General features: G+C 48.8%; 1 protein-coding gene across 2 annotated transcripts in view; it reads right to left on the reverse strand.

Annotated features, from left to right (window-relative positions):
- Nucleotides 1-16,511, reverse strand: part of LOC115482307 (NXPE family member 1-like) — a 198,564-nt gene that overhangs the window by 153,651 nt on the left and 28,402 nt on the right. The window lies entirely within an intron of this gene.

Consider the following 16,511-nt stretch of genomic DNA (forward strand, 5'->3'; position numbering starts at 1 on the left):
GCCGCATTGAACCTGCTATGTGTGGGAAAGCGCGAGGTACAAATGTAATAAATAAATAAATGTTTGCTATGAGGTGATAATTACATGCTTGTGCTGGTTCCAAGGCAGGAGCCTTTAAAACTGGTTTCAGTAAAATCTCACCTAAGCTCTGTGGAAACTGACCTGCTAATAAGTAGTCAACAATCATGGTATAGAGCCAGGCTTTAAACAAGGGAGGGGCAGATTTTAGTATAACTCTTGAGCAGATATCCAGCTGACAACAAGATTTAGAAAATGTGCTGTAGAAAGCCAAAACGTCTTCCATGCTAGGCACAGCAAAGTTTAACCAAATATGGTCAACTGGAGACGCCAAAGCTTCAGATTTTGAGCAAACCATCTCCAGTAGCTCTTCAGCGACTAAAGTCAATTGGTTCAGCAGCATCCTGACTTACAGCAAAATCATTCACTGTAGGTTCCAATGAAGAAGCTAAACTCATAACTGATATCAATTCTTGTTTAATTAATGAGTTTACAATTTTAATCAATTGCTTATTTTTAGATGCTGCAGAGTCATAAGTACATACATGTTGCCATACTGGGACAGACCAAAGGTCCATCAAGCCCAGTATCCTGTTTCCAACAGTGGCCAATCCAGGTAACAAGTACCTGGTAAGATCCCAAAATAATACAAAACATTTTATGTTGCTTATCCCAAAAATAAGCAGTGGATTTTCCCAAGTCCATTTTAATAATGACTTGTGAACTTTTAGGAAGCTATCAAAATCTTTTTTAAACTCCGATAAGCTAACTGCTTTTATCACATTCTCTGGCAACGAATTCCAGAGTTTAATTTCAGATTGAGTGAAGAAATATTTCCTCCAATTCTTTTTAAATTTACTACTTTGTAGCTTCATTGCATGCTCCCTAGTCCCACTATTTTTGGAAAGAATAAACAAGCGATTCACGTCTACCCGTTCCACTCTACTCAGTATTTTATATACCTCTATCATATCTCCCCACCCCCCCAGCTGTCTTTTCTCCAAGCTGAGGAGCCCATGCCATTTCAGCCTTTCCTCATAGGGAAGTTGTCCCATCCCCTTTATAATTTTTGTCGCCCTTCTCTGTACCTTTTCTAATTTCACTATCCAGCTTATTTTCGAAGGAGATCGCCGGCCATCTTCCGACAGAAATTGGGAGATGGCCGGCCATCTCTTGAAGCCTGCCAAATCGGTATAATGGAAAGCTGATATTGGCCGGCTCCAACTGCTTTCCGTCAAAGAGTCGGCCAAAGTTAAAGGGGCGTTTCAGAAGGGTGTGGGAGGCGGAACAGAGGCGGGACAGGGGCATTGTTAAGACATGGCCGGCTTCAGCTGATAATGGAAAAAAGAAGGCCGGCTTCAATTGGTCCATTTTTTTAGGACCAAGTCTCAAAAAAGTGCCCCAATTGACCAGATGACCACCGGAGGGAATCGGGGATGACCTCCCCTTACTCCCCCAGTGGTCACCAACCCCCTCCCACCCCAAAAAACTTGCCAGCCTCAAATGTCATACCCAGCTCCCTGACAGCAGTATGCAGGTCCCTGGAGCTATTTTTATTGGGTGCAGTGCACTTCAGGCAGGCAGACCTAGGCCAATCCCCCCCACCTGTTACATCTGTGGTGGTAAATGTGAGCCCTCTAACCCCCCCAACCCACTGTACCCACATGTAGGTGCTCCCTTCACCCATAAGGGCTATGGTAATGGTGTAGAGTTGTGGGGAGTGGGTTTTGGGGGGGATTTGGGGGGCTCAGCACCCAAGGTATGGGGGCTATGCACCTGGGAGCTATTTTTATTATTTTTTTTTAATTTTTAGAAGTGCCCCCTAGGGTGCCCGTTTGGGTCCTGGTATGTCAGGGGGCCAGTGCACTACAAATGCTGGCTCCTCCCACGACCAAATGCCTTGGATTTGGCTGGGTTTGAGATGGCCGGCCTCAGTTTCCATTATCAGCGAAAACCGATGCTGGCCATCTCAAACCCGGCCATCTCTGATATTTGGCCTTCCCAACTGTATTATCGAAACGAAAGATGGCCGGCCATCTTTTTCAATAATACGGTTTGGGACTGCCTTTTGCAGCGCCGGCCATATAGATGGCTGCCCATATAGATGGCCGGCGCAGTTCGATTATGCCCCTCCACATCTTTTTGGAGATGCGGTGACCAGAATTGCACACAGTATTCAAGGTACAGTTGCACCATAGAGTGATACAAAGGCATTATAATATTCTTGTTTTTATTTTTCATTCCTTTTCTAATAATGCCTACTTCTATTTGCTTTCTTTGCTGCCAAAGCACACTAAGTAAAGGGTTTCAAAGTATCATCAACAATGACTCCTAGATCCTTTTCCTGGTCAGTGACTCCTAACGCTGAACCTTGCATCACATAGCTATAGTTCGGGTTCCTCTTTCCCACATGCATCACTTTACACTTGCTCTCATTAAAGATCTGCCATTTGGATGCCTAGTCTCCCAGTCTTGTAAGGATGTCTTGCAATTTTTCACAATCCTCTTGTGATTTAACAACTTTGAATAGCTTTGTGTTGTTGGCAAATTTAATTACCTCACTAGTTATTCCCATATCTAGATCATTTATAAATATGTTAAATAGTAGCGGTCCCAACACAGAGAGTTATAATAATTACATTTAGCCTGTAAAATACTAGCTTTATAATTTCCTACAGTTCTTCTCCAATCTGTCTTAATAACAAATCCTGGGTTTTAGACCACTGATGTTCCAAGCAATGACATTGCTGTTTTAGAGCTAAGAGATTAGAATTATACCAGGGGGCATTAAATCTAGGAAAACAAGCTTTGGCTTTAAGAGGAACTATTTGATCAAGCACAATAACTGCAGTATCTTTACAATCATCAAATGTAAATTGACTACTCTCCCCTTCCTCAAGGCTAAGAATTAAGAGGCTCCAAAATAAGCCAGGATCAATCTTTCCCTTAGACACGTAGGCTTCAGTTCCGGTGCAGTAATGCCGACACAGCCCATTCACTTTGGGGGTCTTTTTTACAAAGGTGTGCCACCGTTTTTAGCACTTGCTAACTATGTAGATGACCATAATATTCCTATGGGCATCTACACAGCGTACATTTAAAATGATAGTGCAGCTTTGTAAAAGGGGCCCATTTGAATGGGCTGCTCCAGCATTGCTGCATGGCTTTGTAAAAGGGGTGGATAATGTTTCCTGCCCATAAAAGTTAATCTAGCATTGGTACAGTTCTTCCAGTAGAAAGAAATTCTAACAAGAAATGGTCTGATCATATAATCTGAGTCCAAACTGAGGGCCCCTTTTACCAAGCCGCCAAATTGGAGTTACTGTCCAGTTACCACGTGGCCCTTGCAGTAATTTCAATTTTGGCGTGTATCCGCTATGCGTGTCTGAAAAATAATTTTTATTTTGGGATTTGACACACGTAGATCATTACCGCCCAGATTGTTTACTGCTAGGTCTATGGCTGGCGGTAAGGTCTCAGACCCAAAATGGACACGTGACAATTTTGATTTTGCTGCATGTCCATTTTTGGCAAAAAAGGCCTCTTTTACAGGCACTTTAAAAAATGGATCAGCGTGCGTCCAAAACCCACGCCCACACTACCGCAAGCCATTTTTCAGTGCACCTTTGTAAAATGACCCCTGAATTAGTGACAGCTCTACTATCTAAACGACCACCCTTAAAAGTCAATAAATGTAAAAGTCACTTCCCAGCTTCTAAACATATACAACTAGATATTTTCCGGCGCGCGGTGCTAACCAGGTGGTAAAGGACATTCTGCACACGTAGACCATTACCGCCTGGTTAATGCGTGAGACGTTACCACTAAGTAAATGGGCGGTGGTAATGTCTCAGACCCAAAATGGACGCGCCAATTTTCATTTTGTCACACATCCATTTTTGGCCAAAATTTTTAAAAAGGCATTTTTTACAAATGCGCTGAAAAGTGGATCTGTGAGCACCCAAAACACACGCTTGCACCAGTGCAGGCCATTTTTCGGTGCATCTTAGTAAAAGGACCCCTTAGGAACTCACACTTACATCAGCTGTATGGCCCATTTAATTGCTCACGCCTAAATGTTAGGTGCATGAATACCTGGTTATGTTAATATTCTACAGAGGAAACTAGGGGGCCTTTTTTCCAAGCTGCGAGAAAAAGGGCCCTTCACTGGCGGCGGGGGCAATTTTTCCCGCATGCCAGGGACTTTTTTGTACAGCAGCAGGTAAAAAAAATCCCCCAGCACACATGGCCATGCGGTAAGAGAACTCTTACCGCATGGCCATGCAACGGGGAGCCCTTGCCACCACCCATTGAGATGGCGATAAAGGCTCCTGCGCTAACCCAGCGGAAACCGGGCAGCGCACAGCTATGCCCGATTACTGCCGGGTTACCGTCCTGCAAGCCATTTCCAGGGGTTTTCTTTTTACCTCAGAAATGGCGCAAGCTCGGGGCGGGAGTACTGCCGGCGGCTGCGTTAAGCCGGTGGCAGTCCCGAAAGAGTGAGTGCTAAGCTCGCGTTGGGCTTATCACCACTCTGTAAAATGGCCCCCTAGGTGCCTACATTCCTTAATAGAATATAGACTCCTATCATGTGCCCTCTTGATGCCCATTTCTAGATGCCCTGTTATAGAATTGCTCCCAAAATGTCTACAGTTGTAACAAATGCACAATAAAAGAAAATGCAATGCAAACAGCTTCTTCATAGCAATACAATGTTACTTTTTACAGAGGGTCCAATATTCAAAGAATTTATGTTCCTAACCTTGAGGTCCTTTTACTAAGCTGTGGAAAAAAGTGGTTTGCGGTAGTATGAGCGCATGTTTTTGGTGCACGCTAGGCCTCTTGTTTTTACCTGGGCTGGGGAGAAAAAAGCTTTTTAAAATGGGGGCAGTAAATGGCAGTGTGCTAAAATTAAAAGTAGTGTATGGCTATTTACTGCCTGAGCCCTTACCGCCACCCATTGACTTAGTGGTAAGGGCTCACGCGCTACATGCATGGTACTCATGCAGCACGTGGCAATTTGGCTTTGCTGCTGATTACCACTGGGAACTCGCCCCGTGGTAGAAAATAGAAAAATATTTTCTACCGTGGAAACAGCGTGCACCAACTTCAAAATTACCACCAGATGGGTGTGCTAACAAGATGGTAGTGTCGATTTGGCACACGATACACGCACAGTATCCCTACTGCCACTTTGTAAAAGGGCCCCCTTGCGATATATGCTTTTATTGGGTTTCTGAAAAATTACTAGGGCTGAGTGCATAAATTTATACTCAAAGGGCCCTGTTTATTAAGGTGCGCGCTAGCATCTTTATCACGTGTACAAAATTAGCGCACACTAACTGAGGGGCCCTTTTACAAAACAGCAGTAAGCCTAACACAAGCTTACTGCTCGCTAAAAGGGAAGTACTGCCGGGCTACTGCAGCAGCCTGGCAGTAATTCCTACCTCCAGTGCACCATTTCCAGTGCTACAAAAATATTTATTTTTGAACTGCCGCGGTTGCGCAGGAGCCCTTACCGTAACCTCAATGGGTGGTGTTAAGTGCTCCCACCCAAAATGGGTGTGTGACAAGTGATTTGCTTGCCGCATGTCCATTTCTTTCTTTTAAAACCCTGCCTTTTAGCCTCTACGGTAAAGGGGGCCTCAGCACACATTAAAAAAGAAAAACCTACCTTTTATCTGCTGCAGTAAAAGGGGGCCTGGGCGTGCATCAAAAACACACATCAACCCCAGCGCAGGCCTCCTTTTGCCGCAGCTTAAAAGTATTATCATGTAACTTCCTTGAGTGTCCCCTACTGTTTGTAATTTTTGAGAGTAAAACATCAATTTACATTTACCCGTTCTACACCACTAAGGCCCCTTTTACCAAGCTGTGGCAAAAGGGGGCCTGCGCTGGGGTTGATGTGTGTTTTTGATGCACCCCCAGGCCCCCTTTTACTGCAGCAGATAAAAGGTAGGTTTTTCTTTTTTTAAGGAAATGGCTGTGCGGCAAGTGAGGTGGCAGTAAGGACTCCCACGATAACCCAGAGGTAACAAGGCAGCAAGTGGAACTGCCCGATTACCGCTGGATACACACCGGTGCTGGATATGATGGCACGATGGGGATGGGAACTACCGCCGGGCTGCTGAGATAGCCCGGCGGTACTTCCTTTTTACTGAGCGGTAACCTGCGTCGGGCTTACTGCCCATTTGTAAAAGGGCCCCTAAGTATTTTGTAGACCTCTGTTATAAAAATAATAATAATAAAACTTTATTTCTAACCCGCTATATCTGAGACATTGTAAGTGGGGAACAAAAAATACATACAAAATAAAATATAACAATACAAACTGAACAACATAAAATACAATGAATAATAATATTCCCCCTCAGCCGTCTCAGCACTGTGCGCATAAATTAAACTCATACATGTAAGCAAATGAATGGCAGACCTAAATTTATAAGCATAGGACCCAATTCTATATATGGCATCTGAAAAATTTCCACCTAGGTGCAATCTATAAACCGTGCCTAAATCTAAGCACAGTTTATAGAATACGCCTAGAGGGTTTATAGAATATGTCTAGCAGCCATGGCAGCGCCTAACTCTAGGCACAGCCATTTACACCAAGTTTAGGCTTGGAGCAGGTATGTTCTATATCCCTGCGCACAGATTTTTGGAATGCCCACAACCTGCCTATTCTATGCCCAGGGCCATGGCCCCTTTTTGGCAACTATGCAGAATTCGCTTAGCAAGTAGTGCGCATAAATTCTAATGAATGCCAATTAGTGCTAATTGCTTGTTAATATCCAGTTATCAGCACTGATTAGCTTGTTAACAATTACATTATGCACATCGTAATGGAATATGCTGCAATTTCCACATGTAAATCTCAACACAATATATAGAATCTGGGGGATAACTTATAAGCTCCCAAACTAACACTGCCTTGGGTGAATCTCTTCGTAAAGGTGGTTAATAAATCCCAATCAATCAATAATATGAATTTTCAGCTGAAAACGTAGAGGCCCTTTTACCAAACAGGAAAGAGGCCTTAGCGCACCCTTATGGTGATCTTTCCTGCACACTAAGGCCATTTTTACTGCTGGGGTAAAATGGCCGCATTTCCTATTTTTTTGGAATAATAGCCATGCGCTAATTTTGCCTTTAGCATGTGGCCATTAAAGCAGATTAGTGCATGAGCCCTTACCACCACCCATTATGTAGGCAGTAAGGGATTACATGGTTAGCATGTGGCTATGTAGCTGCTTTAACTGATTAGCATAGAATATGCCCACTCTCAACTCTAGACACATCCCCTGTGCAAAAAAAAAAAGAGTGTGGGTAGCACAAGCACATGGCAAAATTACTGTAGGATCCTAAGTGTGCCCCGTGGTACACCATTTTTTGTGCAATAAGCTTAATAAGAGGGCTCCTTTGGCTTCTAAGATGTCCATGTCAAAAATGTCCAAATGCAAGCCATTTGGGCGTAGGAGGAGCCAGCATTTGTAGTGCACTGGTCCCCCTGACATGCCAGGACACCAACCGGGACTTCATAAATTGCTCCCAGGAACATAGCTCCCTTGCCTTGTGTGCTGAGCCCCCCCCCCCCCCCCAACCCACCCAAAAACCTATATATGGGTACAATGGGTTTGTGATTTGTTTTGGAGAGCTCGCAGTTTCCTCCACAAATGTAACAGGTAGGGGGGGTATGGGCCTGGGTCCGCCTGTCTGAAGTGCACTGCAGTACCCACTAAAACTGCTCCAGGGACCTGCATGCACAGTCATGGACCTGAGTATGACATTAGAGGCTGGCATGAAATATTTTAAAAGATGTTTTTTGAGGGTGGGAGGGGGTTAGTGACCACTTGAGGAGTAACGGGAGGTCATCCACGATTCCGTTCGGTGGTCATCTGGTCATTTCGGGCACCTTTTTGTACCTTATTTGTAAAAAAAACACGTCTGGGTGAAAACATCCAAGTGTTTGTAAGGGACATCCTTGTTTTTTTTCGATTTTGGGTCAAAGACATCCAAGTGTTAGGCACGTCCGACACGTCTCCTTGAAATTTGGATGTCCTTGCGACGGACTGCAGTTGAAGACGTCCAAAATCGGGTTTCAATTATACTGAATTGGACGTCTCTGTGAGAAGGATGTCCATCTTCCATTTTATGTCGAAAGATGAATGTCCTTCTCTTTCGAAAATTTGCCCGTAAATGATTTATAAAGCAACCAGTCAATATGTCAATATTTAGCCCACTATGATCAGCATTTTTTAGTTTTACTAATCAGACCACCTTCCACAAGAGTATACCCCATCACGAAGGACACCACCCCAAAATCACCCCCTCCTGAAAGACCCCCTCCTGAAGGTGCCCCCTAATTTAGGCATTGGCTTTTACAGCAAGTTTTACTTGGCATAACTGCCCGCGATTAAATTTAGTCACGGATGGGCGCTCAGTGTATTCTATAAACCGTGTGGAGTACACTTGGAGTAGATTGATTATTTTAATTGGAATGACTAATAATTTTATTTGTGTATGAAAGATAACTGCCTTGAATGAATGTGGCTAAATTGGTAGAACACAACCTTTTGTAAATATGTAAATTAATTTATGCCACCTAAGTGCGCCATCCACCTCCTCTCCTCCACCAATTAAAAATGACCTTGGGAACATCTCCAGATAATAGGGCTCTTTTACTAAAGCTTAGGGGTCCTTTTGCTAAGCCTCAGTAACGTATTTAGCTGGCAATAGAAATCTGCTGGCGATAATCGCTGAGACACCCCCCTTAGTGTGTGTTAAGTGCCACATGGCCCATAGGTATAAAATAGGTCATGCAGCATTTAGGGCCAGATTCTATTTATGGCGCTTAAAAAAATCCATGTGCCTAATCCATTTCTGCCTAAGCATATTCTATAAGATTTAGGCATAGTATATAGAATACGCTCAGTTGATATTCCCGTGCCTAAAACTATGCGCCTCCATTTACACCAGTGAAAATGTGGAGTAAATCCCTGCATGTAGCACACTGGGCCATATTCTATAACTATGTGTGTAAATTTTGGAACGCCCATGAAATGCACGTTTCCCCGCTCATGACCGTGCCCCTTTTGAACTGTATGCATTAGAATTTAGGTGCAGTTCATTACAGAATATGCTTAGCGAGTTATGCTCTTAAATTCTGATTATTATCAATTAGTGCTCATTATCACTTGTTAGGTGCTTTTATCAATGCTGATTAGCTTATTGCCAATTAAGTTATGCACATTGTTATGGAATATGGAACGCTAGGCACACTATATAGAATCTGGGGGTTAGCGCATGCTTATGTTTATAAGCTTTAGCAAAAGGACCCCAATATGTGTAAAGTTAAGCACATTGTAAAATTTTAACTGCTTTGAGGGTGAGCAATTTTCAAATAGCCCATTTCCACGAATAAAATGCTGCTTTGGTTGTAGAAATGACTTTTATGACTGATCTTCTGTGTTCTGTCAGGAAGGTGGATGCATTGTGACACTGGGCCCCTTTTTGCCAAACTGCGACAAAAGGGGGCCGGCACTGGCATCAGCGCATGTTTTACCACAGCTTGTAAAAGAGAAGGTCTCGCTTTCCTGCAGGAAATGGTCAGGTGGCAAGTAAAGCACTTGCCACTTGGCCATTTCGGGGGGAGCCCTTACCACCATCCATTGAGGTGGCAGTAAAGGCTCCTTCACTAACCCGGCGGTAACCAGGCAGTGTGTGGCACTGCCCAATTACCGTCAGATACAGTAGCGCAGGAAATCACAGCACACTAGAATTGGGAAGTATCGCCGGGCTGCTGCGGTAGCCTGACGGTACTTCCATTATAGCAAGCGGTAAGTCTACCTTCTCCTATCAAGGCACCAAAATTTAGAATTCTCTTCCTAAATAAATCAATCAAGTTTACAGATGATTACCTAACTTTTAGAAGTCTTTTAAAAACACATTTGTTCAGTCTGACCTTTCTGAATACAAAGAACTCTATTTGAATTTTGCCCACACCCTTTTCATAATCTCGTTTTCCATCTAGTCCTGCCTAATTATGCTCTCACCTGTCCACCCTATGTGTTTGTCCTTGAGATAGTTCAAATCCCTGGTTACTTACTGCACATGTATTAATTTGCTTCTTGAACTTATTATAATTTGTGTTATATTCTGTACATTATTATGAATTATTTGTTTTATTGTTTGTGAGCCACATTGAACTTGAGTGTATTTCGGGTTAATGTGGGGTATAAATGTCATGAATAACTAAATAGATAAATAAATAAAAGGAGCCCATTATTTGTGAACATGTTTTCAGCAGCAACTGTCCTGTGGTGGTTGTTGGTGAGCCCTTAGGTTCCCAGAGGCCTGGTAAGACCTCCGAGGACCGCCGCGCACCCCGAATCTTCACCCGCGGCGACCGCCGTTCACCAAGGGTTGAGCCCTCAGCTGCAGGCGGTCAGCAGGACTGCTGGAACCGCGGGGTGACGGTCGGCTTGGCTGGTAGTCAGCAACTCAGTCTCTAGAGGGCAGCTAGCAAGGACGGCTAGCGCAGGAAAGGACACAGTCTCTGCAAGGGGCTAGCAGGGAGGGCTAGCTGGAAGAGGAACGCAGTCTCTGGAGGTGGCTAGCAAGGGCGGCTAGCTTGAAGAGGACGCAGACTCCGAAGGTGGCTAGCAAGGGCGGCTAGCTTGAAGAGGACGTGGACTCCGAAGGTGGCTAGCAAGGGCGGCTAGCTTGAAGAGGACACAGACTCCGAAGGTGGCTAGCAAGGACGGCTAGCTGAAGAAGACACAGTCTCTGAAGGTGGCTAGCAAGGACGGCTAGCTGAAGAAGACACAGTCTCTGAAGGTGGCTAGTAAGGACGGCTAGCTGAAGAAGACACAGTCTCTGAAGGTGGCTAGCAAGGACGGCTAGCTGAAGAAGACACAGTCTCTGATCCACTGTGTGGGCTTCTGACGAACGAAACGGAAGCACTGGACTCCTTCCGTTTCGTGGTTTAAATCCCCCGCCGTCCTTCCCCTTCCAGCAGCTGGAGCCAATCCCCCTGGCCCAGGCAGGCCAAGGGGGCCTGGATTGGCCAGCCTGCCCGGCGGGCGGGGTCTCCTTGTCGATGCGCCAATCCGGCGCGAGTAGGCGGGGCTGGCTCACTGGTCCGCTCCAGCGAGGAGGACGACGACGCCGGCGCCACCATCTTGACCGGCGTATCTCCTTCTCCGAGGCCGGCGCTTGCTCCAGCGGATCGCCGGCCTCGGAGCAGCCCGCGGCCGCGCCGGCCCTGTCGGCGGCTCATCCTCGCCGCCCCGAATCCCGCGGCCTCCGTTTGTCCTCGCCCCCTACTGCGGGCCGCCAGGTAAGAGCCCGGGACGGGACAGTATCCTCCCCGGATGCCCCCTTTTCCCTGGGCCCGGGTTTGGAAGGATACCGGGCGTGGAAGGCTTTGACCAATTCTGGAGCATGTACATTCGCAGCGGGTTCCCAGGAGTTGTCTTTGGGGCCAAACTTTTTCCAGGACAATAAGTAATATAGCTTTCCTCGCTGTCTTTTTGCATCCAGGACCTCATCCACTTCAAACTCTGGATCGGGATCTGCGTCTAGATCTTCGGTTTGCTGCCGTTGAGGATGCCATCGAGACCCTCGAAAACTCTTCAATAAGGAAATATGGAAAGCGTTATGCACCCGCAGAGTACTCGGTAGCCGCAATCGATATGTCACAGCTCCAATTCGGGATTGGATTGCAAAGGGTCCAATGTACCGAGGTCCCAATCTACAGGAGGGCACCCGAAGCCGGAGGTATTTCGTGCTTAACCATACCTTCTGCCCTGGTTGCAAGACGGGAGCGGTTCTCCGATGCCGATCTGCAAAGGTCTTGCATTTGGTGGCTGCCTTCTGCAGTTGTTCTCGGGCCGTTTCCCAGACTCTTTGCAGATCTGCCAGAGTTTCATTAACCCTGGGGGTCGGAGATCCAGACGGGAAAGGTGCTGGAAGTTGAGGATGTCGTCCATACACCAAGAAGAATGGAGAGTCTCCCGAGGCCGAGTGGACACTGTGATTATATGCAAACTCAGCCCAAGGGAGTAGGGAGACCCAGTTATCTTGGCGTTTGTTGACGAATGCTCGTAGGAACCCTTTTAACGTTTGGTTCGTCCTCTCGACCATGCCATTGGTTTGGGGATGGTATGCTGATGAGAAATGGGTCTTCACCCCCAATGCAGTACACAAGGCCCTCCAGAAACGCGAGGTGAATTGGGGGCCTCGGTCACTAATAATCCGAAGAGGCAGCCCATGAAGTCGAAAAATGTGTTGAATGAAGAGTTGAGCTAATGCGACCGCCGAAGGGAGTCCTGGCAAGGGAACGAAATGGGCCATTCGGGAAAAACGGTCAATTACCACCCAAATCACCGTATGTCCCCGGGAACTGGGGAGGTCGGTGATAAAATCCATGGAAAGCTCCGTCCAGGGTTCCGTCGGTACGGGCAGTGGTTGTAGCTTCCCCATGGGGGCCCCGATCACCGGTTTGGTCCGGGCGCACACAGGGCAGGTGGTGACAAATTGAAGAATGTCCCGCCTCATCTGAGGCCATTGATACTGCCTGGTAATGAGATGCAGAGTCTTCTGATACCCAAAATGTCCCGCCCATCTGGACGAATGCCCCCATTGCATTACCTTCGCTCGTTCGGCGGCCGGCACTAGTTCTCTAGTAGGAGCCACCTCCCCCACGGCCGCGCTGAGGCATGCCGGATCCAACATGGCATGGGTCTCCTTAGTCTCCTCTGGAACCTCAAATGCTCTGGAGAGGGAGTCCGCAGGGGTATTTTGAGCAGCCGCCCGAAAAACTAATTGAAAATGAAATCGGGCAAAAAACAATGACCACCGGGCTTGTCGGGGATAGAGCCGTTGAGCCTCTTGTAGATACAGTAGATTCTTATGGTCAGTGATTACTGTAAATCGATGTTCCGCTCCCTCCAGCAGATGTCTCCATTCCTGCAGGGCTAATTTCAAAGCCAAGAGCTCTCTGTCCCCTACTGTGTAATTACATTCCGCCGGGGAGAATCTACGAGAGAAGAAAGAGCACGGCTGGCGCCGGCCCTTAGAATTCACCTGCGAGAGGACCGCCCCGGCTCCCAACGCAGACGCATCCACTTCCACTATAAAGGGTTTGTCTGGATCCGGGGCTAGTAAAATGGACGCTGAGTTGAATGCCTCCTTTACCTGGCGAAAAGCCACCTGCGCCTCGGGCGGCCAGTCCCAGACCCTCGCGTTCTTTCTAGTGAGCGCTGTCAACGGCGCCGTCAGTTGTGAATACTGGGGAATAAACTGACGATAGTAATTCGCGAATCCTAAAAAACGTTGCAGTGCTTTCAATCCCAGCGGTTGTGGCCATTCTCGAATTGCCCGGAGTTTGTCCGGTTCCATCTGTAGCCCCCCGGGTAACAGAATGTGTCCCAAAAATGGTAACGACTTCTGATGAAAAGCGCACTTGCTGAGTTTAGCAAACAGGCGGTATTGTCGTAACCGCTGCAGCACTGCGCGAACATGACCCACATGTTCCGCGGGGTTTTGGGAAAACACCAAGATGTCGTCCAGATACACAATTACCGTGGAGTTCAGCAAATCTTCGAGCACATAATTAATAAGTCACTGAAACATCGCAGGGGCATTACATAGGCCAAATGGCATCACCCGATACTCGAAATGTCCCTCGTGGGTGTTAAAGGCCGTCTTCCATTCGTCCCCTCGCCGGATCCGCACTAAGTTGTAGGCTCCCCATAAGTCCAACTTGGTAAACATCTGGGCTCCTTGCAGCCTGTCAAAGAGTTCGGGAATGAGCGGTAGAGGAAAGCGATCCTTTACCGTGATGGCATTTAACCCCCGATAATCGATACAGGGCCTCAAGGAGCCATCCTTCTTAGTCACAAAAAAGAACCCGGCCCCAGCTGGGGACGTAGAGGGCCGGATGAAGCCTCTTCGCAGATTCTCCCGGATATACTCCTGCATAGCCTTGGACTCCCCTCGGGACAGGGTATACAGTCGGCCCCGCGGTGGCATGGTATCTGCCATCAAGTTAATGGCGCAGTCAAACGACCGATGAGGCGGTAGAACTTCCGCCTCCACTGGACAAAACACATCTGCAAAGTCCCTATAGTCCATGGGCAGGGAGCCCAACTCCATCCGCGCCCCCCCGGGCATACTAGTAAATGCGGGGCAGCTGTCGGTCCGGCCCTTACAACAGTTCTCTCGACAGGAATTACCCCAAGCTTGGATACCTCCCTTGGTCCAGTCAATAACAGGGCTATGACTCCGTAGCCAGGGCAATCCCAGAACCACTGGATGAATGGTCCGGGATAGTACTAGGAATTGGATTTCCTCCCGGTGATCCTCCCCCACCTGCAAGGTCAAAAAGGAGGTGATCTCCGTGACCGGCTGCGGTAATGTAGTTCCCTGGATGGAGGTGATTTGCAGCGCCGGACGCCGCGGGAGCGTGGGCCAGCCCATCTGTTGTAGCAGTTCATACCCGATGAAGTTGCACCCCGATCCAGAGTCCACCAGGGCCCAGGTCTGGATAGCGGTCTCGTGCCACCGTAGAATTACTGGCAGTGTGATCAAGGAATCTGGTAGGGGAGCGGCACGCCCCAAGACCCCTCCCCTCAAGGTGCCTTGGGGGAGACGTTTCCCGCCCGGGAGGGGCAGGCTCGAATGAAATGTCCGGCCTCACCACAATAGAGGCACAGTCCGTCCCACAAGCATTTTTTCCTGTCGGACGAGGCCAGTCGTTGACGGCCCATCACCATCGGCTCCTCCCCATTCTCCTTGGAGTCCCGGTTCCCATGGCGAGGAGACGGCCCCTTAGTAGTCCGGGACGTTCCCCGTGCCCACTTCTGCCGTTCCGCCCGGGCTCTTGCTCGCTCCTGGAACCGGGTATCTACGCGGATACAGAGCGAAATCAGAGCGTCCAGTTGGCCTGGGACCTCTCGCCCGGCCAACTCGTCCTTGATTCGTTCTTGTAAGCCTTCCGTAAAGATAGCCATTAAGGACTCCGGGTTCCAATGGAGCTCCGTGGCTAAAGTCCGGAAACGAATGGCATAATCGGCCCCCTGGACCGCAGCGGCCTGGTTCTGTACCTGAAGCGTAGAAAGTTGAGAGCATACGTTTTGGAGTGCCCCCGACAGGGCGTTCAGCTGCTCCTGCTGCTGCTGAAGTACCTTAGCCAGGTCCCGTAGATCGGGCTGCGTAGGCGAGCTCATGGCTTCCGTTTCCTGTCCTGTGGTGGTTGTTGGTGAGCCCTTAGGTTCCCGGAGGCCTGGTAAGACCTCCGAGGACCGCCGCGCACCCCGAATCTTCACCCGCGGCGACCGCCGTTCACCGAGGGTTGAGCCCTCAGCTGCAGGCGGTCAGCAGGACTGCTGGAACCGCGGGGTGACGGTCGGCTTGGCTGGTAGTCAGCAACTCAGTCTCTAGAGGGCAGCTAGCAAGGACGGCTAGCGCAGGAAAGGACACAGTCTCTGCAAGGGGCTAGCAGGGAGGGCTAGCTGGAAGAGGAACGCAGTCTCTGGAGGTGGCTAGCAAGGGCGGCTAGCTTGAAGAGGACGCGGACTCCGAAGGTGGCTAGCAAGGGTGGCTAGCTTGAAGAGGACGCGGACTCCGAAGGTGGCTAACAAGGGCGGCTAGCTTGAAGAGGACACAGACTCTGAAGGTGGCTAGCAAGGACGGCTAGCTGAAGAAGACACAGTCTCTGAAGGTGGCTAGCAAGGACGGCTAGCTGAAGAAGACACAGTCTCTGAAGGTGGCTAGCTAGGACGGCTAGCTGAAGAAGACACAGTCTCTGAAGGTGGCTAGCAAGGACGGCTAGCTGAAGAAGACACAGTCTCTGAAGGTGGCTAGCAAGGACGGCTAGCTGAAGAAGACACAGTCTCTGAAGGTGGCTAGCAAGGACGGCTAGATGAAGAAGACACAGTCTCTGAAGGTGGCTAGCAAGGACGGCTAGCTGAAGAAGACACAGTCTCTGATCCACTGTGTGGGCTTCTGACGAACGAAACGGAAGCACTGGACTCCTTCCGTTTCGTGGTTTAAATCCCCCGCCCGTCCTTCCCCTTCCAGCAGCTGGAGCCAATCCCCCTGGCCCAGGCAGGCCAAGGGGGCCTGGATTGGCCAGCCTGCCCGGCGGGCGGGGTCTCCTTGTCGATGCGCCAATCCGGCGCGAGTAGGCGGGGCTGGCTCGCTGGTCCGCTCCAGCGAGGAGGACGACGACGCCGGCGCCGCCATCTTGACCGGCGTATCTCCTTCTCCGAAGCCGGCGCTTGCTCCAGCGGATCGCCGGCCTCGGAGCAGCCCGCGGCCGCGCCGGCCCCGTCGGCGGCTCGTCCTCGCCGCCCCGGATCCCGCGGCCTCCGTTGGTCCTCGCCCCCTACTGCGGGCCGCCAGGAAAGAGCCCGGGACGGGACAGCAACATCAAACCCCACAAGAAGCTGCTAGAAAAAAAGAGTCACAGAACACCTCACTACCATTGT

The sequence above is a fragment of the Microcaecilia unicolor genome, chromosome 12 (assembly GCF_901765095.1).
Source record: "Microcaecilia unicolor chromosome 12, aMicUni1.1, whole genome shotgun sequence".
Taxonomy (NCBI): Eukaryota; Metazoa; Chordata; class Amphibia; order Gymnophiona; family Siphonopidae; genus Microcaecilia; species Microcaecilia unicolor.